The sequence below is a fragment of the Ostrinia nubilalis genome, chromosome 19 (genome assembly GCF_963855985.1).
Source record: "Ostrinia nubilalis chromosome 19, ilOstNubi1.1, whole genome shotgun sequence".
NCBI lineage: Eukaryota > Metazoa > Arthropoda > Insecta > Lepidoptera > Crambidae > Ostrinia > Ostrinia nubilalis.
Window position 1 is genome coordinate 4,919,627 of NC_087106.1, and position 27,466 is coordinate 4,947,092.

Genomic DNA, 27,466 nt, shown 5'->3' on the forward strand with positions numbered 1-27,466 from the left:
GAAAAACCGACTTACTTGATTGGTCAATTAACCTAATATCGCTATAAAGTCGCCAATCGGGTCATCAAATTCCGTTCAGCTTTTGCCTGAAAGATTAAGAAACATCCATACATAACCCAATAGGTAATGTTTAGTTTATAATGTACAAATATCAAACTGCGAGCTCTGGTATATTTAGTAAAAAAGTTGTCAGCCACTGCGCTAAAAAGATAAATCTTGTATTTTAGATTTAATATTTAGAATACCAACAAACATTTTATGATCTTGGTTATAATTTAATTAAATTTTATGAGCTCTGTATTAATTGCCGTTAATTATAAAACGTTTATCAAATTAGCTACAGGTTTTCCCGTTAACATAAGTAACGCTAAAATGTTTTCATTAGGTTTTTGTGGAATTAATTTGTTCCAGTAAAACAAGACCGCTTTGTTTGCTTCCAGAAGCGAGTTCAATTACTATTTAAAGTTTGAAGATTTTAAGTTCGACAATATGTTAGTTGGGGCATCCCCAACATCATCTTGAGCGCTCCGAAAGATTTGACTGTACTGACTAACGAACAAATAACTAAATGTAAAAATTGATTTATTTTAATTGTTTGAATTTAATTTATTTAAAAATATGAATTGAAATTAAATGAAATATTTTATTATTATAATTAATTAATTGTAAGTTATGACTGCGTGTTGAAATAAATGACTTATTATTATTATTGACACACACTTGTACACTTTTGTGCCTCAGCTTTTCGCCGGTTTCGAGGGAATGCACGGGCTTAAGCCAAGTGCAATCCTGATAAAATTGTATCATTAGTTTGTGGTTGTAGAGTCGGTGTCTATTATTATTATTTGTACGCTTTGGAGCTCACGGGTCAATATTATTAATATACTTTCAGGCAATTTTCCTGAGGGCTGATTTTTCAATCGTCGCCTCAGATCGTCGCATAACTTTTAACTGAAGAATAAAATTGACATTTTGACATATTTTCCATACTGAAACTGTCAATGTGCCAAACTTATTCTTCAGTTAATAGTTATCCGACGATTGAAAAATCAGCCCTTCCTTAGGCAACTCGTTAACTCCATCTTTCGTTGATTCTGCTACTATAAAAGGCTGAGTTGCACCACCTAAATTTGACCGTAACTTTAATGATAACCGGTGGTTTTTGTATGGAGTTTTGACGTTTGTCAAAGTTAAAGTAAGATGGTGCAACCCAGCCTAAGGCCCAGTTTTTTGATTCATAGTTAAAATGACTAAATATTAATAAAATGTCAAGTAATAGTTAGAAAATGTACTAAAAGTCAAGCTAACCATTGTTCGAAAAACATTTTTTTGTGATATTTAACCACTTGTCATTTGACATCTGTCAAATTTAACTATTGGTCATTTTAACTATGAATAAAAAAACTGGGCCTTAGTCTAGCACTTAGGTGAGTCAGTGCCTTAGGGTGTTTTTGTGACAATCAAACATCAGCGAGACTTCAGATCTCTTTCAGATTTGTATACTCTTCTGTCACGTCAATGTCAATGTCACTCTTCCCGTGCAGCTCCCATACAGGCACTGACTCAGTTAAGATACCTATAGTTTTTTTTATGCATAACAAGGCAGATATTTGACCACAATCGCACCTGATGTTAAGTGGGATGCAGTCTAGGATGATGGTACATATCTGCCCTGTAAGTGTTTATTCACTCTCGCCTTGAAATAGTGCTCGATTATGAATCCATTGTTCTGGAGATGCGCGCATCGAGTGTACTCGAATGCAATTTCCGCTATGTGATTGCGCGAGCAGTGCAGTATTACGTCATTATATCTAAGTGCTACATAGTTTCATAAATCGATTTTTGATGAGGTTTTTAATACGTACTCGATATTTTCAATTTTCATGAAAATTCTGAATTTGTTCTAACTATCATTACTAAACTAAAAAAAACTGCAAATAACTTAACGCCAGGTGCGATTGCGATCAAATACCTGCCTTGTCTAGCATAAAAAAGTAGGCCTTTAAAAAGCAGCCTGTCTGCTTCAGGACAATAAATGGGCCAGTGCTGAAAAGAAGCAGCACAAGAAACTCAGTCACTACTATTCACTTAGCAACTCTAGTACTTAACACCTAGTACTTATTATTTAATCCCAAAACTAGGCAAAGGTATTGCAACAAGTACAGATAACGTAGTGTTTTAACATATTATTAATACTCATACGTATATATTATGTGTCTAGTAAGTTAACCATGGCTTTAAAGAAGTCTCTACCTGATATTGAGCTCTCACATGGCCCTAGTAAACACTCTGAAAGGATATTACAAAATTTCTTACGTAATTATTTACTGCGGAAGACTTTATTCATTCACTTCATAAAAATAAATCACTTTAAGTATTGTTTTTGTAGACTTCAGAAAAACAGCCCTATTCCAGTAGTATAAAAATAGGCCAGTGGTTTCCCATAGATCTCGGTCTACTACCCCTTGCAATAAGAGCCGGAAACCATGAGTGCACACGCATCCTCGTGGGAATGAGATGATGACACAGTGTAATTTTAAGCAGTAGGTAACCCCTTTATACAGAAATATTAGGTGAATTTATAGACTTTCTTCTTGCATTTTCAAATGTAACACACTTGACATCTCATGTGATCATTTTTTGGTTTTGTAACAATAAAATTTGGTCTAATTGATACCAGAGGTGAGCCCAAAGTGAGGTCTTTTTTCAAGTCACTTTTATGGTATAAGTTAATCATTTATTAAGAAATTAAATGTGTTTTTCTTTAAGGATATTTATTGGGCTTTTAAATAACACCAATATTGTTGAGGCACCATGATTGTGTCAGAAGAAAATCTTTAAAGTTCGCGTCGCAGAAGGTGCGGTTTATTTGATGTTGAGTGTATAAGACTCATAACAGGATTTATGTTAACAACGTCAGGTCAGGAGAGATGTAAGCCAAGAACTTTTTTTCCTTTGCGGGTAAAAAGTCTTAAGTTTCGATTCAATTAACTTACTTATAGTTTTACCTTTAGAGCGTAAAGATGAGCCATACCAGCCAAGCCATGGCTAATAAACTAACGCCCGTATTCACAAACATTACTTTGAGGTCTCACTGTGCGCGTGGACGCACAGTGTGTCACACGAACCAATCACAGAGCTCTATTCAACGCTGTGCGTTCGATTTGCTACTTCACTTGCAAGCATCGTTTGTGAATACGAGTGTAATAATGCTTTGTCACTTCTTACCAAATTATGAATCCATTATGTTAAACTTTATAACTCAAGTTAATTCAGTAATAAGTAATGGGGTTTATATTCCCGGACGGTATATCATGCTAAATGCTTTATGAACTTGTTTTGCAACAAAAATGTGTCTGGTGTGTTGTCAATTGTACTTCAGGATGGGCCCTCTGAGCCTTTTTACTCTGTGTCCAATTGGTTCATTTTAATACTGATTGGATCTGACAGTCAGAGTTCCTATGCATTTTTTAACCGCCGTATCTATTAGAGAGTTAGGTGTTTTTCGTAGGGCAGATATTATATTTCAACGCCTTGCAACCTGCAATTTTAGCTAGCGACAATATACGAGTAAAAGTATTTTTTTATAGTAAGGGTAACTTTAAAAATTTCTTGAATTTCAAAAACCTATCCCATAAAATCGTCATTGTATGTTTAGTAACTACTGAATTTGTCAAGTAATTCTTATGATTCAATACGCAATGAAAGAGTGGGTAGCTCCTTTCATACAACCACAAGGAATTTAAAACATGACGTCTACCTAAACATGACACCTCTGAAAAAAACTCTTTCAACACAATTCGTTCGTTCGTTTCAGCCAAACTGTTTCAGTCCACTGCTGAACTAAAGCCTCCCCTAAGGATTTCCACAACGACCAGTTCTACGCTGCCTGCATCCAGGTAACTTCCCGCGACCTTCACCAGATCGTCGGTCCACCTAGTGGGAGGCCTGCCCACTCTACGTCCTCCGGCGTGGTCGCCGCTTAAGAACTTTTCTGTCCCAAGCCCAACGGCTCTCTCTACGAGCTATAAATATCTGCTCAACACAGTATCACATCTTTATCCTAAGAGAATATAATTTAACAGTCAAAACAGTTTCATCATTTTCCAAAGGAACCCTAAACCCTGAACAATGGCCGCCGTAATGGACTATTGTCTATGCAATTGGCCACATAAACTCAATCTGAATGAATTACAACATTAGGCGCATTGTTTTCTTTATATTGTTTATTCAAGTACCTCTGCTTATACTTTAAATTATTATTATAAACTGGATCCGTGACTTGAATAAAAAAGTGTGAAGTCGTTAATGAGTATAACACCACAATAACACCTTGATAAGGACTTTTAACAGACTCGATTCAATCTCAATTTATTAACTGTCAAAAAGCCGCAATCTATAATTGAAATTTAATCAAGTTTTAGCTTTAATAAGCCTTAAATTCGATTGATAGGTAGAGAGTTGTACCTTTGTCATCGTCATCATAATTTCAGCCATAGGACGTCCAATGCTGAACGTAAGTAGGCCTTTCCCAATGATTTCCATATTGACCGGTTGGAAGCGGCCTGTATCCACGACGGTTGAATGCTTGTCTACTTCAAAAGAAAGGCTTGTTTCAAGTTTTGAGACTCGAAACTTTGGACACGATTGGTTAAATTTAAATATTTTCAAGAGTCGTTTACAAAAAAAAACTTTATAAAAACATAACCCCCCTTCTGACGCAGTCGGGTAAATACTACGGTTTCGCATCTAAAGCTGCCAGTGTAATATCAGTATTCGCAATGTCATTACCCCGTCCGTTCTCGCTGTCATCAGCCCGTCACAGCTCGCGTTGCGCCCGCGCACCGCCGAGCGCACTTCCGAGAATCCACCACAATGTAAAAGCAACCTTATTTCAATGGAATAAGGTGCTTATTGCCTTGCATCCTGAAATATGTGGATTTGCTACATTTTGAATTTGCACGAGTTATGAAGTTTGAAGAACTGGAGGAAACAGAACTCCTAGTTGTAAGATAAGGTTTAGATTTGTAACAAATCACATGGCGGGTTCGAGGATTTGAGTTTTAGGGCTCTTTTACACGGCGCAATCCAGTTTTGCGGTATCCAGTAATGCAGAAACCCGCAAAACTGTCGTGTGACACGTGTGTTTAAAATTTCAAAAAACGGGGAACAAGCCCTTACAAGAGCAAAAAATGAATTCGATATTTTGCTGTAAAGGGAATTTTGATCTGGGGGCACGGCAGTGCCCCCACCAAGTCGAGCAAAAAAGCGGCACGGCCGTACCATCCTTTTCTCGAAGCAATTCAGGCCATTTTCGACCGCCTGTAACTTCGTTGTGGATAAAACTAGAAGGCTGAATTTTCATTAGCTATGCAGGCATTGTAAAGACACGGTATATTTAAAATTTCATTCAATTTGAACCAGTAGTTTAAGAATTATAACGGGTCAAAGTTACTTAATTTTGTCACTCACTGACTCACTGACTGACTCACCGATCATCAAAATTCTAAGGCACTTCTAGCAGACCTAGAAGCTTCAAATTTGGAATATAAGTAGTGTTTGGTGTATGAATCAAGGAAAAACTAAAATATTTGGGGGCACGGTAGTGCAACCGCCAAGTCGAGTAAAATTTTTCAATTTCGGTCCAGTTTTCTAGATACATAACTGCTGTCTACAAAATACAAAAAGAAATGAGATCCCATCAAAAACAATACTTGTCAAAAAAACCAAGTCTCGCAACTCAGTTGTTCTACGGTAAAAAGTTGTGAGATCCATGTAATACCAAGTCCAGGCCAGGAAATCTTTAACGTTGTACATAAATTATTGACTTGGCCATCGCACTAAATAATTTAATTTACACGTGTTTTCAGTTACGAGACTTGGTTTTTTTGACAAGTATTGTTTTTCATCAAAAATCCCATCGGATTTGCTTTATCGTGTAAAACTCTCCAGATAGAAAGAGGAAGGAGGTACTCATTTACACGAGTGTCGTGCAAGCTATCTTCTTCATCTTAGTTTTTTCTTATCAGCTAGTACAGATGTCATATCATAGCATAGAATATCCACAGATAGTGCTAATAGTAGTATATCTGCAAACGGATATACCTTAAACTGCAGATTTTTACCGATCACAATTTCACGATAAATATTTTGAGATTCTTCTCAAAAATTTACTTAAAACCAAGCCTGATTTATTTAGTGGAAAAATCTTGTTTAAGCAGATGCCTAACAGATCAATAAGAAGAACAAAATATTTATAAATACTTACATCAATCATAATTTACACGATTAGAGCCAAAAATAGTGTCATTTTTACCCTTATTTGTCCCGCAATCATCATCGCAACAGCACACATTAGCCTATACATTTTTGTTGCATAATAGCCTGTATTACAATGAAGCAAGACGCCACTGTGTCTAGCTAGTTATGCTGCCTGTACATTCCCATCCGCATACCGGCAGAGGAATCACCGCTTCCACGTCCGATGGCTGCGCGCGCGCAGGACAGAGGGTTCATAACTGGGGCATGCAACGAGCGGACTTCCTCGGACCTTGCCAGAGGTCACGGGTCATTTAGAATTTAGATGTATGTATCTTTCAGCAGAGAGATGACGACTCCTTCTATCGTGTATGCTGTAATGTTTGATTGAAGTGGAACAAAAGAGGTGACCATTTCAGAGAATCTTTATCTGAGGCATGCAACGAGCCGACTTCCTCGGACCTTGCCAGAGGTCACGAGTCATTTAGATGGCGCACAGAGATGTGACCACTTCTTCTATATCTTTCAGCAGAGAGATGACGACTCCTTCTATCGTATATGCTGTATTTTTTGGTTTAAGTGGAACCAAAGAGGTGACCATTTTAGAGAGTTCTTATGGGGCAGCATGGCTTGGCACCCGATTCGAAGATGAAAGATATTAGTAGGAATCAGCTATATGATACCAATGCAACATACAACGTTGTTCTGAGTGTTCTGACGTCATCGTTTAAAAAACCGTAACCGTTTTCGCGCGCCTTAAATGAGGAGAAAATGTTACAAAATCGTTTCTGAATGTATGGTGTAGTAATACTAAATCAGGGAAACGCATCCCCAAGGACCATGGCGTCGTCACGGGTGGCTCGGCGCCGCCGGCCGTGCAGGATGCGGGGACACCGCCGGATTAATTACACAATTGTCTCTGGAAACAATTAAGTGTCACCGTGTACGTATCAGAAGTTTTAACGCTCAGAACAGCTCAGCTCAGTACAGTTTTTAGAGAGCACACGGAAACTTGCTTGAATGTAACAGTCGCTGTATTTGTGATTTTTTGTTGTGTTACTCTGCTTAAAATGATTATTTTAATCATTACTTTGGCAATAATCACCTGCAGCTCTGTCTACCTGGCATCAAATAGGTAGGTACATATATTTCAATAGCGGTCGTTAAACCAACTGTGAGTTTGCAGCAAAAAATATTAACTTTTAGTCAACTCAAATCAATCACGGTTTTCCAGTTTTTCAGACATAAAAATGTCTCAACCTTGCCAAATCTCAACTCTACAATACAATACATCACTCTATTTTTTGTTTAGACAATATTACAGATTAATAAACTATCCGCTTCATGAAATACTATGTCAACCGTATCGTCTTCCACAGATTCTAAATGCAAATCAATCGGACCCCAAAATAGCAATGGCTGCCAACTCGTCCGCTCATCCTCAACCATATCCTCCCATTGTCCATGGTCTGTGAGGCGAAACTCACAAACTGGTCACAAAGGATCGTCTCGGCTGATTGCTCCTGTATGGTTCATGAGGCTACAATTTCAATGGGTGAGGCAAAAAAACTGTTAAATGTTGGTGACTTCTAAAATGAGAGGATATCCGCGCATTGGTTGAGGAATGGGGAAAAAATAAGGGTGAAACAAGCATCACAGGCGTTTTCCTGTGTCATAAGACACTAACCTTTTTGTACGAGCCACAAATACGTTTCAGTCACACAGTCAGGTTAGAAAAAACGTAATCCAAAACAATGATCTTAGGTACTTTATCAATTAGGCTGGGTTGCACCATCTTACTTTAACTTTGACAAACGTCAAAAATCTGTCAAACTCCATACAAAAGTTAACGGTAACTATAACGATAACCGGTGGGTTATCGTTATAGTTACCGTTAAAAATAGGTGGTGCAACTCAGCCTTAAAGAATACAATTTTATAGCGCAAGGCTGGTTACTAGCAACAAAACTTTCGTGTTCTTAAAAAACGTTACGCACAGAAATCTAATGTGTTGACAATAGCTCCAATACAGAAACCACAGACGCATTCAATGAGCGTAAAAAATCTAAAAAAGAACTTAAATAACAATCTACACCGATTAACAATGGAAACAAGACAAATGTCAGTTAATAAGGTTTAACTGATAAATTGGAGGCCAATTCATGGCTATTACTTAATCGAAATATATCGTGGAGAATTAGCGCCCGCATGCTGTCGGCTTGGTGGACTGACGGCATCCCTCTCGATATTGTCTTCAGTCAATTTACATATCCAGTGAACAACTTGTCCAATTGGACACGACGAGACAAACGCTTACTCACTTGAAATAAGGACACGTTTGAAACAAAAATGTAGATGTGCAATGAACTGACGAAATTGCAAGGATCTGGGCATGTCAAGTTTAATCATGGATACAATGCTGTTGCAAATAATATCAAACAATGTACTTTTTAATGAGATATGTAGATTTTTAACTTTTAACTTGTGTTATCCTAGGACATTCTTATTTCAAAATCAAAAAAAATCAAAATCAAAAGTATTTATTCAGTTTAGACCACAAGTGGCACTTATGAACGTCAAAATTATTATAGAAAATAATAAAAAAGAAAAGTTAGCCCTTATGGGGCACTTTACATGTCTCCTTATCTTTTGGGCCCTACCAGCGCTTCGAGACAAACATATGGCAAGTGCTGAGAAGAAACGCCGGAACAAACTCAGTCACCACTAATTGCCGAGAAATATCTAACGCTAAGAATAACCAAATTCGAGTACATCAAATATGTGCAGACTGAACTGACCACGCATCCTTGTCATCAATATAGTCTCGAACCTTGTAGTACCCTTTGGACATAAGGGTATTTTTTATATGTATCTTAAATTTGTTTATTGGTAATTCGACAAGGTTGTGTGGTATTTTGTTAAATATGGTAATACATTTCCCCAAGAATGAATTACCTATTTTATGCAACCTAAAAGATGGAACAGCAAGTTTATTCTTATGTCTCGTGTTAAATGAGTGGACGTCGCTTTTCTTCCCAACTAATATTATAAATGCGAAAGTAACTCTGTCTGTCTGTCTGTCTGTCTGTCTGTCTGTTACGCTTTCCCGCTTAAACCTCGCAACCGATTTTGATGAAATTTGGCATAGAGATAGTTTGAGTCCCGGGAAAGAACATAGGATAGTTTTTATCCCGGTTTTTGAAACAGGGACGCGCGCGATAAAGTTTTTCTGTGACAGACAAAATTCCACGCGGGCGAAGCCGCGGGCGGAAAGCTAGTAGTAAATAAATGTACATGTTTACGGACATACATAATGTTATCAAATATATATTGCGAAGCCACAGTCAATATATTGATTTCTTTAAAAACTTCTCTAAGCGAGTCACGTGGTTTAAGACCGTATATTGCCCGAACAGCTCTTTTCTGTAAAATGAAAATTGATTCTATGTCTGCTGCTGAGCCCCACAGTAAAAGACCATAAGACATAATACTATGAAAATAACTAAAATATACAAGCCTTGCTGTTTCAACATCAGTCAAGTTTCTGATCTTTCTCACCGCAAAGGCAGCTGAACTAAGTCTTCCCGCCAAGGCAGCAATATAATTTTCTCACCTAGCTAAATCAAATCAAATCAAATAGTTTATTAAAACTAAAAAAACTCAATAAAACTCATTTATTTCTGTAAATAGGCTTAAAAAAAGCACTTTTACACGTCCCAGTATTAACCCTACCACTGCTTCAGGACAATAAATGGGCCAGTGCTGAGAAGAAGCAGCGCAAGAAACTCAGTCACTATTGTCAGCCTCTTTTTCAAAGGTTTACATGCTTTAAAATGTACAAAGTTATAAATATTTATTTATGCGAGCTAGGCAGTAAAGTATCCCAAACATTTTTATCTTTTAAATAATCATCGACTTTATAGTAGCCCTTTTTCATTAAGGTACTTTTAATATGTGCTTTGAATTTATGAATGGGTAGTTCTACAACAGTTTGTGGTAATTTATTAAAGAATTTAATACATTTTCCCATAAATGAATTACCAATCTTATGCAATCTGAAATTTGGAACGGCAAGTTTATTTTTGTTTCTTGTTATATTCAGTACATAGGTCCTTTCCAGGTTCCAGGGCATTTATACACGTCCCAAAAGCTGGTGCCTTACCACCACTTCGGGACAACATAATATGGGCTGGTGCTGAGAAGAAGTGGCGAAAGAAACTCACCTTTGTCAGCCTCTTTTTCAAATCAAATATAAGTGCGACCTAGGCAGGTAAAGTTCACGCACTCTCATCATGGCATCGTATACGGATAGATACCTAGATGCTAGTATTGCTAGTATCCAACAACAATGTATGGTCTGCCGTTGACCAATCATCAAATGCAAAGTACCAACTCTACAAATAAAGTCTTATCCATGAATAAACCATCAACAACAATGTATGGTCTGCCGTTGACCAATCATCAAATGCAAAGTACCAACTCTACAAATAAAGTCTTATCCATGAATAAACCATCACGTTAACATTGACTTGCATCAACGCAAATGGTTCTAATGCGCTTTCTACGGTCACTTCTAGCTTTACACGTTTACGACTTCTCAGTACGGCAAGTAGACAATAAACACACACGCGTCGCACCAAACTCAGTTTCTGGGTAAATGATTTAAATAGGCGCACGCGCACGCATAGGCTTACTTACTTGTGCATTGTGCAACTGTTGAAATGATCAATGGATAAATTGTTCCTTACATGATGCTCTAAGCTTAATGTAATAATATACATAATAATTACTAGCGGCCGCCCGCGACTTCGTGCCCGTGGACCCCGTTATACCCCCTTAGGGGTTGAATTTTGCAAAATTCCGTCTTAGTGAGCACCTACATTCTAAAAATAACCCCCATGCAAAAGAGACTCCTAGCACTTGTAGTTTCTGAGATTTCGTGATGAGTGAGTGAGTCAGTGACTTTTCGCTTTTATATGTATATATAGATAGATAGCAGATTTGGATAAACATAAGTAGCCTCTAAAAGTCCATGCCATACTCTCATTGGACTCTATAGAGACCAACTTGCTTACCAGTCCATTATTTATCCTGAAAATGTAATTTTAGGCCTATGTATGTGTCGCAGTGAGATAGATAAAGCCGTAATATAGGTATATCCCTAGGGATATAATTATATGTATACCGTAACATAGTTATATGAAAGCGATTCATTACTATCTCACTAGGAATATAGTTATAAAACGGCCCAAGTTTAGTGATATACTTATATTAGGTACTAGATTAAGTTTAGTGAAATAGCTAGTGAAGTCATAAAATTGGAACATCAGTTGGTATCCTGAAAGATTGGTTACCCAGAAATGCAATACAGCTTTCAAACATTACGTACGTATTGACGTCGTGACTGAGTTTGTTCCGGCGTTTCTTCTCAGCACTTGCCATATGTTTGTCTCGAAGCGCTGGTAGGGCCCAAAAGATAAGGAGACATGTAAAGGCTACCTTTTCTTTTTTTATTATTTACTATATTTTGACGTTCATAAGTGCCACATGTGGTCTAAACTGAATAAATATACTTGATTTTGATTTTGATTTTATAGTAGGATGACCTGTGGCCGAAATAATGATTATGAAACTGCCACCCTATGTGTACCGAAATGCGGTCAAATAAATACCTACATTATTTATTGCACAGGAAAGATTAAAACGTGCACAATTAATTTTCAGAATACCGTTCATATTGAGAATACAAGAGATCACGTCTAATAAACTAATTAATTATAAATTTAATTGTGGATGATCATAATGTGCTCGTACCGTTCCTATTTATTTTTTAATTGAACAATAATTGAAAAGCTAATAGTCATTACTCGTTTTTATACTTCAATCATAATATTGGTTTTAATAAGTCTGAAATCAACTGTAAAGTACATTATATTGAAATAAATGTTGAAAATTAACCTTCCGTTAATTCCCGTATAAGAAAATGTTTTCAGTTATTTTTTTACTTAATTTAAAGCGAAACGATCGCGTTATCGATTCCATAACATTTGTCACATTGTCTACAGAATCGGGCTGGATTTAGTCCTTTAAAAGTCAGGTCCACATTGAAGGCATGAAACAAACACAGGACAGTGCCAATCCATGTATGGAAGTTGGACCAAATGCTGCCCAGAACAGACGCCTTGAATGCATTAAGTTTAATACTAAGGTTCATAATTATTATAACCAAGGTGGAGAGGAAAGGAGGTGTGTAACCAATCAGATTTCGTTATTTCCACATCACCTCTCTGCTTTGGAGGAAACTAGGCCTTATTAGTTTAAAATATAGGGATTTAAGACAATAATAAACTCACACTCGTATTCACAAAGGTTGCTTGCTTAAGTGAAGCAGCAAATCGAACGCACAGCGTTCAATAGAGCTCTGTGATTGGTTCGTGTGTCACCATGTGCGTCCACGCGCACTGTGAAACCTCATAGTATTATTTGTGAATACGGGCGTGTAATTGTTTCGTCTGTGACCCTGTGCGTCCACGCGCACTGTGAGACCTCATAGTAATATTTGTGAATACGGGCGTCAGATTTGTATGCAATAAAAGTGCACGGTCATCTTCCATGCGCACGCGGCGGGTGATCCTGTTCTATTTTCAAATTGCCCCTGCACAGCGTCCGACAAGTGCTGGCCCTGATTTGATGCGTTTGTTTGAATGCGCTTCTATTTTTGAACGCACCGCCGTTAATTGTGCGCAAGAGTCGTTTGTGTTTTGTTTTCAGCTGGACTCTTTGACGTGTCTCCCTCAAGGGTCGGATTTAGGTCTGTTTACTGAAATGAAAACTGAAATATCTATAAATGATGCTATATTTTAAGATGTTTGCGTTTGCTTACAAGTAGCAGCTTATACTAGTAATTTCTGTAGATAAGTATTCGCGTCCTTTGACATAAATGCAGAAAATATACCAGTTGTAACCTTTTACAACTGCTAATTACCTATTTGATTGCTTTCAAAAACAGAACCAAGTGACGTCAAACGGCACACAAGAGTCTATGGAGACTTTTTCTCGGTCTACTACTATACAGGTTGGAATTTTTAGTGCTACCTGAAGAGAAAGTACTCTTATTACTGTAGATAGAAAATTTTACTCAAAGAAAACATTCCTTTATTTTTGAAAAGAAAGAGAACTACATTCAAACATTTTCGGAGTCTATGGAGAAACAACGTTTTGCCAGCTGACTGTTGCCCGATCTCCTATTACAGACTTCACCTTTCTACCTTTAAATTACACCTGTGGGCAGGATAAAATGACAATATCCTTCGACCGTGCACTTGTAAGAGTTCGGGTCGGAAGCGCAAGCGTCAGTCGCCGCATCCGCGCGTGCGCCACCCTCGCTGTTAACTGCCACTTCCTTTGGCCGAAACTGTTGGTGTATTATTGTTTTTGGAGTTGACATTCATACAATATAGGATGGTTTGGTCTACAACATCTGAAATTATTTGAGACGCTGGTTCATATCTCACCGCTGCTGAAATATTATGGTGAACGCATATTTGAGACGCTGATTCAAACCCCACCTCTGAACTATTATGGTAAACGCATACTTAGTATTGTAACACAAGCATTTAGCTTACCACGATGGCTTAACGGGACTGTTAGTAAAGGCTTAATTCATGATGTTTTTTCGTTCCATGATTTTTGAAGCAAAAGGGAGGCACATCCTAATTCTATTCAACCACTCTATTTTGGATTTTTAGTGTCAGAGAAGGATAAAAATCTTAATTCAGAGGAGATGAAATTTGCGTAGGAAACAGGCTAGGCAGGAAAATACAAACATCCATGCTCATGCACGAAGTAAGCAAATGCTTACACTTTATGATAGTATTTTTTATTGCCCAACCTGCGGACAGAATCTACAACTCGTAGCTTTTAGCTACAACAATTTCCCTACAGCATATTAAACAACAAACCGATTATTGTTTAATTATTATATTTGGATTCTAAAGTTCATAGCCATAAAGATGTATAGATTACTTGTGAACAATTATAAGGCGTGGTAGCTCACAATAGTTACTATAATTATTTGATAGAATCATACATAACCTTACCCTTCAGTGCCTATAGTACAATTAATTCACACTAAATAATAGCTATATCTGTACAGAAACTAGTAGCGCTACCAATACAATCTGGAAATCATTAGGAGAGGCCTATAATTAGCAGTGAAAGTCCTGTGGCTGAAATGATGATGAACAGAAACTGACTCAAACATTGAAAGAATTCTAATGATAAAAATAAGGTAATTATGACCGTATTATGAAATGGCGATCAAAACTTGATTCAAATAAAAGGATAGATTCAAGCTTGTCATTAACTGCTAGGTATATTTGGACTGACAGGCTGTAAGTAAGCAGATTTTTTTTACATAACTTAAAAAAAGAATTAGTGTAGGGAAAATTGCTTCGTTCTTCAATTCACTACTAAAGTACACATAAACACACACACAAAGTGCACATAACATGCCCTAACACAAAAACATGGGAACAAAGATGCAACTTCGTAGGTACCTACCTATAAATAGAAAACTATTAGCCTGGTGTACAAATTCATTGATGTTGTCCTTCCCTTCCAAACGTAGCTGCTAATGGGAATTGCGAGGAAGATAAATGCACCGTTCAAGGATCTATATTACGCATGAAGGATTTAAGGGCTAAGGATGTCAAAAGTCAGAAAATCTATACATACTTCATAAAATAAATGCGAAAGTGTCTGTCTGTTATGTTTAAACGCCTCCACCAATTTTAATGTAGAAATAGATGGGACCTTATTTTATGGGAATACCTAGTTACCTAACTTCAGTTGCTAAATAAAACCTCTCCGCTAACTCTACTAAAAATTTCAGCTCCTGTAGTGAGACTACATGATATGATGATGATGATACTTTCATTATTATTAGTTCTATAATGAGCTTCAATGCAATATTTTCAAAATAATTACCAGATAGCAAGTCAATCCTTTTGATCTTTTTAGACCTTGACAACTTGCGAATATCTGAAAAAAACAAACACTTATCGGACCAATAACTGTTGATAAAATCTAGACTAAAAAAAATACATGGTCGGCTTAGTTCTTTTGCAATACTAACGCTAAAAATTTGATAAGGCGGCGCAAGCAATAATGGCTTGATATCCCAATCTCTGTAAGATATGTGCGATGAGAAACAATAATAAAACAATACTTAAGTGTGTATAATACATATAGGATAAGTATGAACAAATTATGTAGAGCTAACTGTCAAAATGCGACTCCCCTTAAGATTTTGTTTGTCAATAGGAACCTATACCTTACCTAATGTCGTTTGTTCGTCTACTTTCATTTATTTTAAAGAACTAAAAAATTCATAAATGTGGCAGGAAGGCACTGGATGCAGACCGCTACCAACCAGTCATTCAAGAAATCATTGGGAGAGGCCTATGTTCAGCAGTGAACGTCATATGGCTGAAATGATGATGATGACTATTCTTTGCTTGCAAGGACTCGTTGGTGACAACCTTATCCAGGGCTATTTTAACCTGTACCTCCGTCACAGTCTGCGCGCCAGGGAACTGCAATAAAACCATAACTTTCTGCGTCCGCGCACTTTTACTCTTAAAACCGCTTTTGTGGGGAAAGTTTTACAGTTTCAATACTATTCAGTTTAGTATCGAAAGGATTTCTTGATCCATGGTTTCGTAAAATATTTTTTGATCCATGGTTTTTATTTATAAAATGTTATGTTTTGGACAAATTGTGGACTTACCTATCTTTTGCAAATGACATTGGGAACTTTTTGCCCCACTTTTCGAAAAGTAGCGGACACAAACGAAACCTATCCCAGATGATACATACTAATATCCAATGAATTTCCGTGCATTTTTTTTTTCTCTCTTATATGGGAATATTGAGAAAATGAAGTTTTAATATTTTATTTTACATTTAGGTAACATTTTTGACGACCTCCGTGGCGGAGAGGCGCACACACCGGTTTTCAAGGTGTGCCGGGCCAATCCTGAGGTCCCGGGTTCGATTCCCGGCCGGGACAATATAGAAAACGATCTTTTCACATTGTCTCTGGTTTGGGTGTGTTGTGGTTCGTCGTTCCCGATTTCCATAACACAAATGCCTTAGCTACTTATTTTGGGTTAGAGTAATATATGAGATGTTGTCTAATATTAATTTAAGTATTTATAATATTTTATTTATTTATATTATTTTATTTATATTTTTTATTTATTTATATTATTTTATTTACTTTTATTGGTTACTCTGCAATGCCAAACAACATAACATGTAAAAATATCAAATCATTTTAGACAAATATATTTTCAACTTAGACTCGTCATATCTCAGAATTCCCATATCTCACAACATAGCGCTTTAAGTGAATATACCTACAAATATAAAGCTTTGAAATAAAATACGTTTCATTTTTGTCCGCCTTGGGGCATTTTCTCATATTAAAGTTCCCAATGTCCTTTGGTTAAAATATCTTAAAGACCTTCATCATTCACTTCACTTGGGTGGGTTGCACCATCTCATTTTAACTTTAACAAACGTCAAAAATCTGACAAACTCCATACAAAAAACACCGGTTATCGTCAAAGTTACGGTCTAAGTAGGTGGTGCAACTCAGCCTTAATGTTTCTCCTTAAACATCATAATGTACTTAATTAAAACGTTTTCATTAAGAAGCCCTGCCTTCATTATTAATACATTAAATCCCATCAGATACAATTCTGTGACAATTTAAGACTATCCATCTTCCACCATACGCCACCTTAATGATCCCATAGACCAGAAGTTACTTGACATCCTTCCTACTAATGATCTTAAGGTGCCTTCAAACTAGAACCAACACTACGAACATTCACAAGCTACGTGAATGCTCGATACTTTTTATTCGTTTTATCTGTTTGTAAATAATTTTGACATCAAAGATTTAAAGGTACCTCACTCTGTAGTTAGACTATTTTACAAACTGATTCCTAGCATGTTTCTGCATGGCACTTGTTCACGTTAACATGTTCTGTTTGGTTCTTTGGCACACTGATAAGAGAGAAATAGATTTTCTTGTCGTATTGATGAAACAAATCTTAAAACTCGATTCAATCTCAATTCCTCAGTCATAGGTATAGTCTTGAGATAGATGTCTAAATACAAAAATATTTTAATGGGTTAAAATGCTTAAAATTGAAGTGTTGGGCTTTTTTCAGTAATACGCACGCATTTCAAATCATTACACGTAACAGCACTCAGTGTGGTCGCACCATTACTGCGTACTTCGGCATAAAACCCATTAGCAACATAATTAATGCATTCCCAGTTTGCGTACGCGCATAGCTCATCGCGTAACGTTGCGCGTTGCGGCCCGCCGCGTATCCCGGCGAGTTGTACGTAACGTGCGTATGCGCGTAAAGATGGAGATAGGCCCCATAACGACGCCCTGTTTGAATATTGATGAGTCGGGGGCAGATTCTGAAGTCTTTGTTTGAAATCAAACTTTTTGATCAAAAAAAATTAGGGCTTAAAAAGTTTTCATTCTTTTTTTAGAATTAGTCATTTTGTCTTTTGTTTGAGGTAAAAACCTTTTCGATAAAAACAGGCTGCTCAAATAGTTTACGTTCATTTTTTTTAATTTTGGCAGATTTAATTTTGTCTTTTGTTTGAGGTTAAAACCTTTTCGATAAAAACAACAGACTGATGAAATAGTTTACGTTCTTATTTAAAATTTTAGCAGATGTCATTTTGTCTTTTTTGAAATCTAAACTTTTTCGTTTAATTAGCCGAGCCGCAGACTGGATACTTTTTGTCAGTCGATAGTTTAGTCGGGCAGTTATTTCTTTTTAATCAAAACACATAAAGTTAAGATTTCTGATAGTTTTCAGTTCTCATTCTGTAACTAAACTGGCTGGTATCAAAGGGCGTTCACCCGTTAGCTAGAAAATATTACTCTATGAGCAAAAATTTATCTGGAGGACTCCCCTGCCAAATATTATCTTTACCTTATTGTTTGATAAGTAAATACATAATAATAATGCAACGGACTTAGAAATTATACAATTTAGTTGTCATTATAATATTTCAGCAATAATTCCTTCTGTTTTCGTTCCTCATAAGTATCTAAAAATAGGTCCCTATCTACGAAAATAACGTACTACGTTAAGCTTTAACAGTCGTTACTTAGATTTTGTAGTAACAAAACGGAATAATTGCTTGTTATTTTGGTAAATGTAACGTTTTTGTAACAATGCCGTTTTTATGGCCTCTGTCATTTTTTACGCCTATTAAGACAGTTTGGACTGTGAATAGCTTTATTAACAGTACATTTTGATGCTATCAGGTATAGGTCAGTTTTGGCATTCAAAACTAATGGCAGTTTGATTGAATAAGCTATTTGACAACATTAAAAATTATGTAAGAATTACTGACATCCGCATTGTTGTGATCAAAAGGTTTTTTTATTTTGCATTCGATTTTTTAAACAAACACAAATAAAAATAAGACTAACAAATTGTTGATATCTACCCGCAATCCCTCTCTCTATCTAAGACTATGTACTTAGAAACTTTAAAACTAGTTTTTTTCCCATGGCTTCACACTCACGCGTGACATTCAGTTTGTCAAAAATCTAGAAGCCTATGTGTAATTCTAATGCATAGGTACTGTAAAGTTTTTTCAAAATCAGTGAAACAGTAACAAACACAGAAACATTCGCATTTGTAATTTAGTAGGATAGGATTCATACAATTTGATGACTAGGTATCCACCTGTTAACAAAACAATGCAAAACAAGCAAATAAAACAAAACAAACAAAACACAATCGTCAACACGAGCACAAAGTGCATGCTGCAATTCAGCACATCTGTCCCAGACGTATCGGTCTAAATATAGACAGCACACTGAACAATGGGACAGTAGTTCCGTGGACAAACAATCTGAGAAGCTAGCAAAGGTTCTTTAAAACAGAACAAGGCAGGCATTTGACCGCAATCGGACCTGATTTTAAGGGAGATGCTGTCTAGTGATGGTACATATCTGTCCTGTAAGTGCTTATTCACTCTCTCCTTGAAAAGGACCGGATTATAGTTTTCGGGATAGACAGCAGCAGGCAACGAATTTCAGCCCCTAGCTGTTCCCATTATAAAAGACTGGCTGGTAAAGGTGAATGAGTTTCTCTCAACACTTCTCAGAACCAGTGGATTATATTATGTTGTCTCGAACTGGTGGTGGGACAAGCATTTAGGACGAGTCTAAGGCTGAGTTGCACGTGGACTGATGGTCAGATTCAAACTCATGTGACTTCAGGGCAGTTTGTATCAGGGCACTAAGGCTGGGTGGCACCATCTTACTTTAACTTTGACAAACGTCAAAAATCTACCAAACTCCATACAAAAAACACCGGTTACCGTTATAGTTACGGTCAAAGTTAGGTGGTGCAACTCAGCCTTAAAGGCCTGATGATGATAGCTTTTATCAAATATACTGGTCATCACAAAAATCGGCCCACCTACGTTTTACAGGAAAACTCGTTTCTACTGACACAATCATGGTGCCCCAACAATATTGGTGTTATTTGAAAGCCCAATAAATATCCTTAAAGAAAAACACATTTAATTTCTTAATAAACGATTTAAACGATTAACGTATACAATAAATGTGACTTGAAAAAATACCTCACTTTGGGCTCACCTCTGGGATCAATTAGACCAATTTTTATGGTTATAAAACCAAATAATGATCTCACGTGCCCTCTTAAACAGATTGATAGCGATTAATCCCAACTTAACAGTTTTATAGCCATAAAAGTTGACTCAAGCGTAACTACTTATTTTTTGAAAAAGTGACTGGATTCTTCTACAGACACATTTTTGGGGTAAAAACCTTTCCTTTAATGGAATGAAGTTTAGAACTAGGCTTTTAAATGGTGCCAATATTAGTGGGAATACGAAAGTTGAAAATGCTTGTCGCGGGAGGGTCGATTTTTGTGATGACCAGTGTATTTTAGTCGCGTTGGTGAAACGAGTACTATACTGATGCCACTGGATTTGCCTACATTGTTAGTTAACTCTAGCTAAACTGGGTCGCGACTATTGTGTAGACTGAAATATCTTTTATGTCACCCTTTTATTGGTGGAACTGTTTCGTTTCCAACGAAAATAAACGTCTTTAATTGGGCAAACCGTTTTAGAACGGCTGTTGCACTTTTAAAATCTAACTACCGTTGCTCTTCTAGAAATACAAAGGATATGCTCCTGAGATTTAGACAAAAACTATACCTAAATTGGACTTGATTTCAAATAAGAGCCAACTATACATTGTCGGTTTTCTATGATAAATAAATAAAAACAAAGACAAAGCCTCAATGTAATGTTTCAAGAAAAATATTTGTAAAAACATTTAATTTAATTAATTATTGGATTGTATGTGTACCGAGCAACAGTAATTTTCATTGTACAATGCCTTGTTTCATTGTAAAGTAAATTCAATAATTGTAAACTCAATATTGCGAGTATTTTAATATGGTGCAAATTATATTATAACGGTTAATTTTAATTACAGTTTAACCAGTAATGTAACGTTCTCGGATTAAAATCGACAATAGTAATGGTCTGCTACGCAGTGGCGGATTTACAAATTTGCCGCTAGTAGGCAGTGCTACGGTTGAGTTTTTAAGCCAAAACATTCTAGAAAAAGGCGCATAAAGTATACCTAGTATTAGAAAATCAACCCATGAGAACCTTCAATTATGGTGTCCAACAAAGGGGCAAAAACCAAGGAAGCTTGCAGTAAGCACTGATTTAGCTGTGTGCACCATAATTTTGCACCGCACTGCAAGCTTTGGGTGTGCAATTACGTATAATAAGGCAAAATACGCGAGTAAAATCTATAGTTTTGAACTACCTATCTACTTTGAAATTCCATTTGAACTATTTTTAAATTCATTATTGACTCGTGTTTTCTTAAATCATATCGGATACTCTGTTCTATATAATATTAAGTACATTTTTGAAAGAATAAAAGTAAAAAGTACGCAAAAAATGCAAATTTTTTCAGGCATTAAAAACTTACATTTGAATATTATTGTATTAGAAGTTTCAACTGTATATTTTTAACGTTTTTTAATTGTGCATTTTTAATTAGAGAAAAATATTTATGGACTCGGAAAATCTAATCAATATGAAAACTATCTACAAGAAAAATATATAGGTAAACTTTGACAAACAAAAATAAAGCTCAAAGGTACCTCAAGACAAAATACATAAAGGCTCTTTCGGAGAGTCCCAGATCTTTGGAAATATAGAGCTTATCTATTTAAGGGCTCTTACAGACTAGAGTTTTCTCGGTGCGTTTTTTATAACCGCATGACTCACTTTTCGTACAAAATATTTAATATTTGAATGCGAAAAGCAGCGTGTGTAGGTAAGCCAAAACGCTAATGTGCAATAATCCTAAATCATTCTTAACAACCATTATTTAACGACTTTCATATACGAATCAGAAATAAAAGAGCGTACAAAATTTCGTAATTTCTCCGCTTCAAACGCATAATCACATCAAGTGGTATTAATGCAAATTGCTCTAAGATTTGAGTGGAAATTCATTAATATTTATGTTTAATTGTTATGTGTTGTTGCTATGCAATGCTTGGGTGGTTTGACATGAAGATTGCATGCTCCGAGATCTCCGAATGTGAAAGAAATGAAAAACTGAAACGATGAAAATAATAAGTTTATTGTTATAGAATGCTGTAATTTTGTAATTTTTGCGTTGAGTAACTAGACACGGATGGATGGAGGTAATGGGTTAGCAGTGTGTTTTAACAGTTATTTATACAATTGGAGAAATAATTGTGTTCTAATATTCGAGCTCGGTAACTGGCTAGCCGTCTTTAAATTAAATGCATTTTTCTACAATAATACGTGGATCTTTTCAGCGCCTGTTTTCTTTCATGATATTCTGTATCCCGCTTTGTCCAGGATCTACACAAACAAAAAGTCGTATTCATAAACATTACTATGAGGTCTCACAGTGCGCGTGGCCGCACAGGAACACACGAACCAATCACAGAGCTCTATTCAACGCTGTGCGTTCGATTTGCTGCTTTACTTATAAGCATCGTTCGTGAATAGGTACCTAAGATACACATTTAAAGGATCCAATCCAAAAAATGCCAAAACTGAGTTTAATATACCAAAGAGGTTGTAAAACTATTTATATTTTTCAGGTAGGAAAAGATCCTAGTGGAAAACTTTCTGTGGATTAGATCCTTCTTGGCTCCTTTCTATGTAACTTTGTCTATTATGTATACTAAATTATGCGAAAATAAACCTACCACCCACCATTACCTAACATACTTGGCATAAATCCCAACCTCCTATATTTCGCAGCTAGTTAGTAGGTGCGTGCAAGTTGAACCACCGCTTAACGGAACTGTACGCATTACGTCTAACTGCGCTAATCCGCGTTAACCGCCGGTCAAAGCCTTGTTAGCTGAGTGCACCAGTAGCAGAAAGGCTACCTACAGAGTTGCTAATAAACTCGTCGTTTCGATTACTCTTTTATAATGCGAACAGCTAGGGACTGGAATTCGCTGCCGGCTGCTGTCTTTCCTGAACACTATAATCCGGGCCTTTTCAAGGCGAGAGCGTGAATAGGCACTCACAGGGCAGATACTAGACTGCATCTCACTTTTTAACACCAGGTGCGATTGCGGTCAAATACTGCCTTGGCTTGCATAAAAAAAAACTATGTTTACGAAAGTCTTGACACACCGCACTTAAAAAAAACCCCTTTTTCGTCGGAAATGAGGTAGGAAATAGAATTGGAAATAGTTCTAACTGGCACAGGACAAGTTTTCCAGAGTCCATGGAAATAGTCCCACCATCAATCTTTTTTTAACTGTCCCGCTAAGCACGTAGAACGCATTATAGTGTTAGTTTCAGCCAAAATACCGCCCACTGCTGGACAAAGGCCTCCCCCAAAGATTTCCGACCTGACCTGCGCTGCCCGCATCCAGGTTCTTCCAGCGACCTTAGTGATTCTGCTAATTTTTATTAACTTTAAGTAGGTACAATAGGGACAAGCTTCATTCCTTATTTTTTCAAGCTAACAAAACTGACGTTCTGTTATGTATGAAAACTGCAGTGATTCCCAAAACAATGATGATTATGATTTTAGCACTTACTCCGGGAAAGAATAATATTTGGACAGATTCTGGCGTTTGTTGTTGCAACATCTGGATGACCTGAATGTTAAAAAAGCATGTTTGACTTACATTGATCAAACTGCAAAATTTTTAATCACAATTTTTTTATTAATCTCAACTCGAGTACGCCATTTTTCTTGTCGTCAAAGGTTAATGACTACTTATTGTTACCCTCTGAGGTTTTTTTTTTTCAACTAGCAATTAAATGCCTAAATGTAAACAGTACATGTAACTTGTGATCTATATTTCTAGCGCTTAACTCAGTGCATAATCGGTCAAAACCAAGAGCGTTTGTCAATACCAGTACATAAATTACTTATTTATTTATTTTTCGTTGTTACAGACTACCTCACTCAACCAAAGAACAATGCGTAGAATCTCGCCAACCAACCCAGTGAGGCGCTGTCTCTTCCCATCAGAAGGTGATGACGAAGGTAAACGAGACAATATTAATAACGTCTTCCAAGAAATGTACAAACAAGAGGCAGAAAGGGCCAAGGAGCAATGGAACTATGATACAGAAAATGATGCCCCCTTACCCGGCAAAAGACCGGTCTATTGGAAAGGCAAAAACGAAAACGGCGTTTGGGTTGGCGTAATAAATGATACAGACACGGATGAAAACGATGAGACAGACGAGGAAAATAAGTCAGATGATAATGAACCTAAAGAAGAAGCAATGCAGCTTGAAGCTACTCCAGCTCCTAAAGCAGCAGTAAAAGAACCTCCTACTCCTACTAGGAAAAGGTCTAGGGAAAATAGTCCCAATGACACTAGCGCTAAACGCAAACTAGATCTGTAAAAAATAAATGTTGTTAATCACAAGAACTTATTTACGAAGAAAATTACAACAAAAGTTCCAGTAAGGCGTTGTGTACTTACAAGTAAATATTTGGCTTTAAATTGATGACAGGAATATTTATCTAAGCATTAAATTGCACGAGAAATTATGATGCCATGAGGCTTTTATGTATAATTTTCTGGGATCTCAAAATTTCTATATTTTCGGTACAAGATGTCCACTGGAGAGTTTGTGTTCCAATGATCTCAGACACCAGAAATACGCTTCGAACCCTATCGAATATACATACTTTACTTCTAATGTCCAGTATTTCAAATAGTTTAAATTTTAGTTCCAATAATCACTAATGACTAAACCGAAGAATTCCAAAACTCTAATAACTATGAATATTATTATTTTATTTTTACGCAGATGCCCGTTTTAAATTAAATATTATCCTATTATTATCTAAATTATGTATTTTATCCTACATCCTCCCTTATTATCATAATTTTAAAATACGTGAAAACGTACTACCTACACTACTACTCGTACTACCACAGAATACATAATAGTAGCAACAGAAATTGCACTCCTTTGTGTAGGATCAGATGCCGACATTTTAACGGTAATAATAATAATGCAAAATATCCAACGCACATAGTGCATTCGAAATCGCACCTTACTACTACGATCACAAGAGCGCATTTTTTTTGTGTTCAGAATTGATCTACGTCACCGCTCAAGCGTCAGGGTTGTATGAGCAAAGTAAAATATGTAAATAAAAACTTAATTTTAAGAAGCATTTATTGTATTTACGATTGGTAAACTTTAATCTAGTGGAGTTTGTATAATCGTACCATCTCTAAAGTACCTATTAATAAACTTCAGTGTTGCGATAATTCGAAATTAAACAAACAGTTATAAAAGGTGTAGTGTCGGAAAATAGACACGGTGAAGTAAAGTTAATGTTTTTATTAGCTAAAATAATTTTTTTGCTATAGTTTTTGTCATATTTCAAAATAATTTATTATTTAAAAAGTGTAGTTTTTTTATTATTTAAATAACTACAGTTAATTATTATCCTAAATATTACAATAATTTTTCATTAAAGAAGAATAACAATGCTGTTGGAACAATAAACCTTGATTGCGATTTGCGACTATGATCGACCGAGCGTGTATAGAAATACGCGTGTGCAAACAGGCGCGTGGCGACCCGGACTGATTTGCAACTTGAAGTTGTCGCGCGCTGTAGGTAATTATCTCGGCCGGCATAGGCGAGTGACGGAGGCCTGGTACTACTACGACGGGGGGACCCAATTAAGGCTCAAAAAGCGTACTCTTTCTAAGGCAGTTGGATAAAAAGACTATCATCCTTTCCACCTTCCATGACCAAGTTTATGTAATCAATAAGTGATAAATGTGCCACTATATTGAATATGAAATATAGCAAATGGATACCAAGAATGAATGGATTTATGTGAAATTAGTTAGTGATTGTATGTATCTTATTTATTATTCGTAGCTTATAGATTTATTTTTAGATACTTGTACGAGTAATGTAAAATCGATTCTATGAAATAAATAAACGGCCAGTCATTTAATAAATGATGCTCAAAACTAGATTCAATTCCAGTTTTAATTTAAGACAGATTTTTTATCCTTTTGTAGGTCTATTCCACTTTAAAAACTTACAAAAGTTCCTTTGATCACCTATGAATAAGAAGTCCACTTTGATCACCTAGGTGATCTTATCCATAGGTGATCAAAGGACACCAAAGTGTCGCCTTGAGTCCACTTTGATCACCTTGGTAATCAAATCCAGGTGATCAAAGTGGAAAGGACCCTACCAACCGGTCAATAGGGAAAATATTATGGGAAGCTATGTGCAGCCGTGGACATCCTTTGGCTGAAGTTAAAATGATGAATCTGAATATTGAAATTCAATATTCAACTGAAATCTATAGATTGATGAGTCTTGAGCTTCATTCCGTAATATTTTTAATTTATTGATCTTTAATAGATTTAGATTATGAATATTATTAATTTATGAATGTCAAAACATCATCTATGTAGGAACTGGATTGTTTAAAAAATGTGTCTTTTTTTTATTTTATAAGCAAGAATTTAATACCTACTAAAATTATGAAAATGAACTGACTTTGATATCTTTTGATTAAATTGTAAAAATGATATTGAGGACGATTTTGGACACCGATTAAATTTAAAATGTATAAAAGTATATTTTGTATAAAAGTAGTAGATTTATTAAGTTAATAATGAAATTAAACAAAGGACAACAGGCTTTATATTAATTAACCAGACAGATGTTCTATCATATTTTTTTTAAATAAATTAATGTTACAGATACTTTATTTATCTAAAAATAATTTCGCATAATATTCCTTCAATTTATATCTAATAGATTTTTTAAATCATAAATCAAATAATTAAAAATATCCTTTGATAAAACTCGCCTGCACAAATGCATTCCTATTTATTATTATAATAATAACAAAATTAATACATCACATGTATAGCTAAGAAATGTACACAACAATATCTTAAAGTATAAGAACTTAAATGTTAAAGGTATTTTATTTTATTAGACGAAGATGCAGATGACAGCATCAAGCTATACACTATGGCATCTTATGACGTCATAATAGATGCTATTTTTAAACAAAAATCTATGGCCTAATGTGATTGCTGTACAGTCAGCGTCAAATAGTTCGTGACACCCAAAGTGGCCAAAAAGAGGGTTGTTTCCTGGGTAAAAAAGCAAGAGTTTGAATCAGTCCGTCAGTTAACTTATCAAAAAATACTCGACACGTATTTTTTATTTTTTCAAACTAATGAAAATTTAAAGAGGTAAAGCGCGCCAAAGATCAAAAGAAGAGAAGAGAGGTCCGTGACGTCAACGACTGCTTAAAAGTGTAGCACTTTCTGACGACACGCGCAACTTCAACGCACCATAACTTCGTAATTACTTGTTTAATTGACAAATAAAAATATATGTGTCCAATATTTTATGATAATAATATAAATAGATGGACTAAATTTTTTTAGGATACTAACCTAAGTTTTGCGAACTTTTGGTTACTTTGGGTGTCACGAATTATTTGACGCTGACTGTACCTAACACTCCTCTCTGTTTAGTCTATGAGTAGAGTATGTCACATGCTCTCT

The 27,466-nt window shown here is 36.0% G+C and overlaps 1 long non-coding RNA gene across 2 annotated transcripts in view; it reads left to right on the forward strand.

Moving 5' to 3' along the window:
• The window catches only part of LOC135081123 (uncharacterized), a 59,730-nt gene that overhangs the window by 31,493 nt on the left and 771 nt on the right, over positions 1 to 27,466 (forward strand). For both annotated transcript variants that reach the window (XR_010259126.1, XR_010259127.1), the window contains exon 2: positions 23,838 to 27,452. This is a non-coding gene — a long non-coding RNA (uncharacterized LOC135081123). The remainder of the gene's footprint in view (positions 1 to 23,837; positions 27,453 to 27,466) is intronic.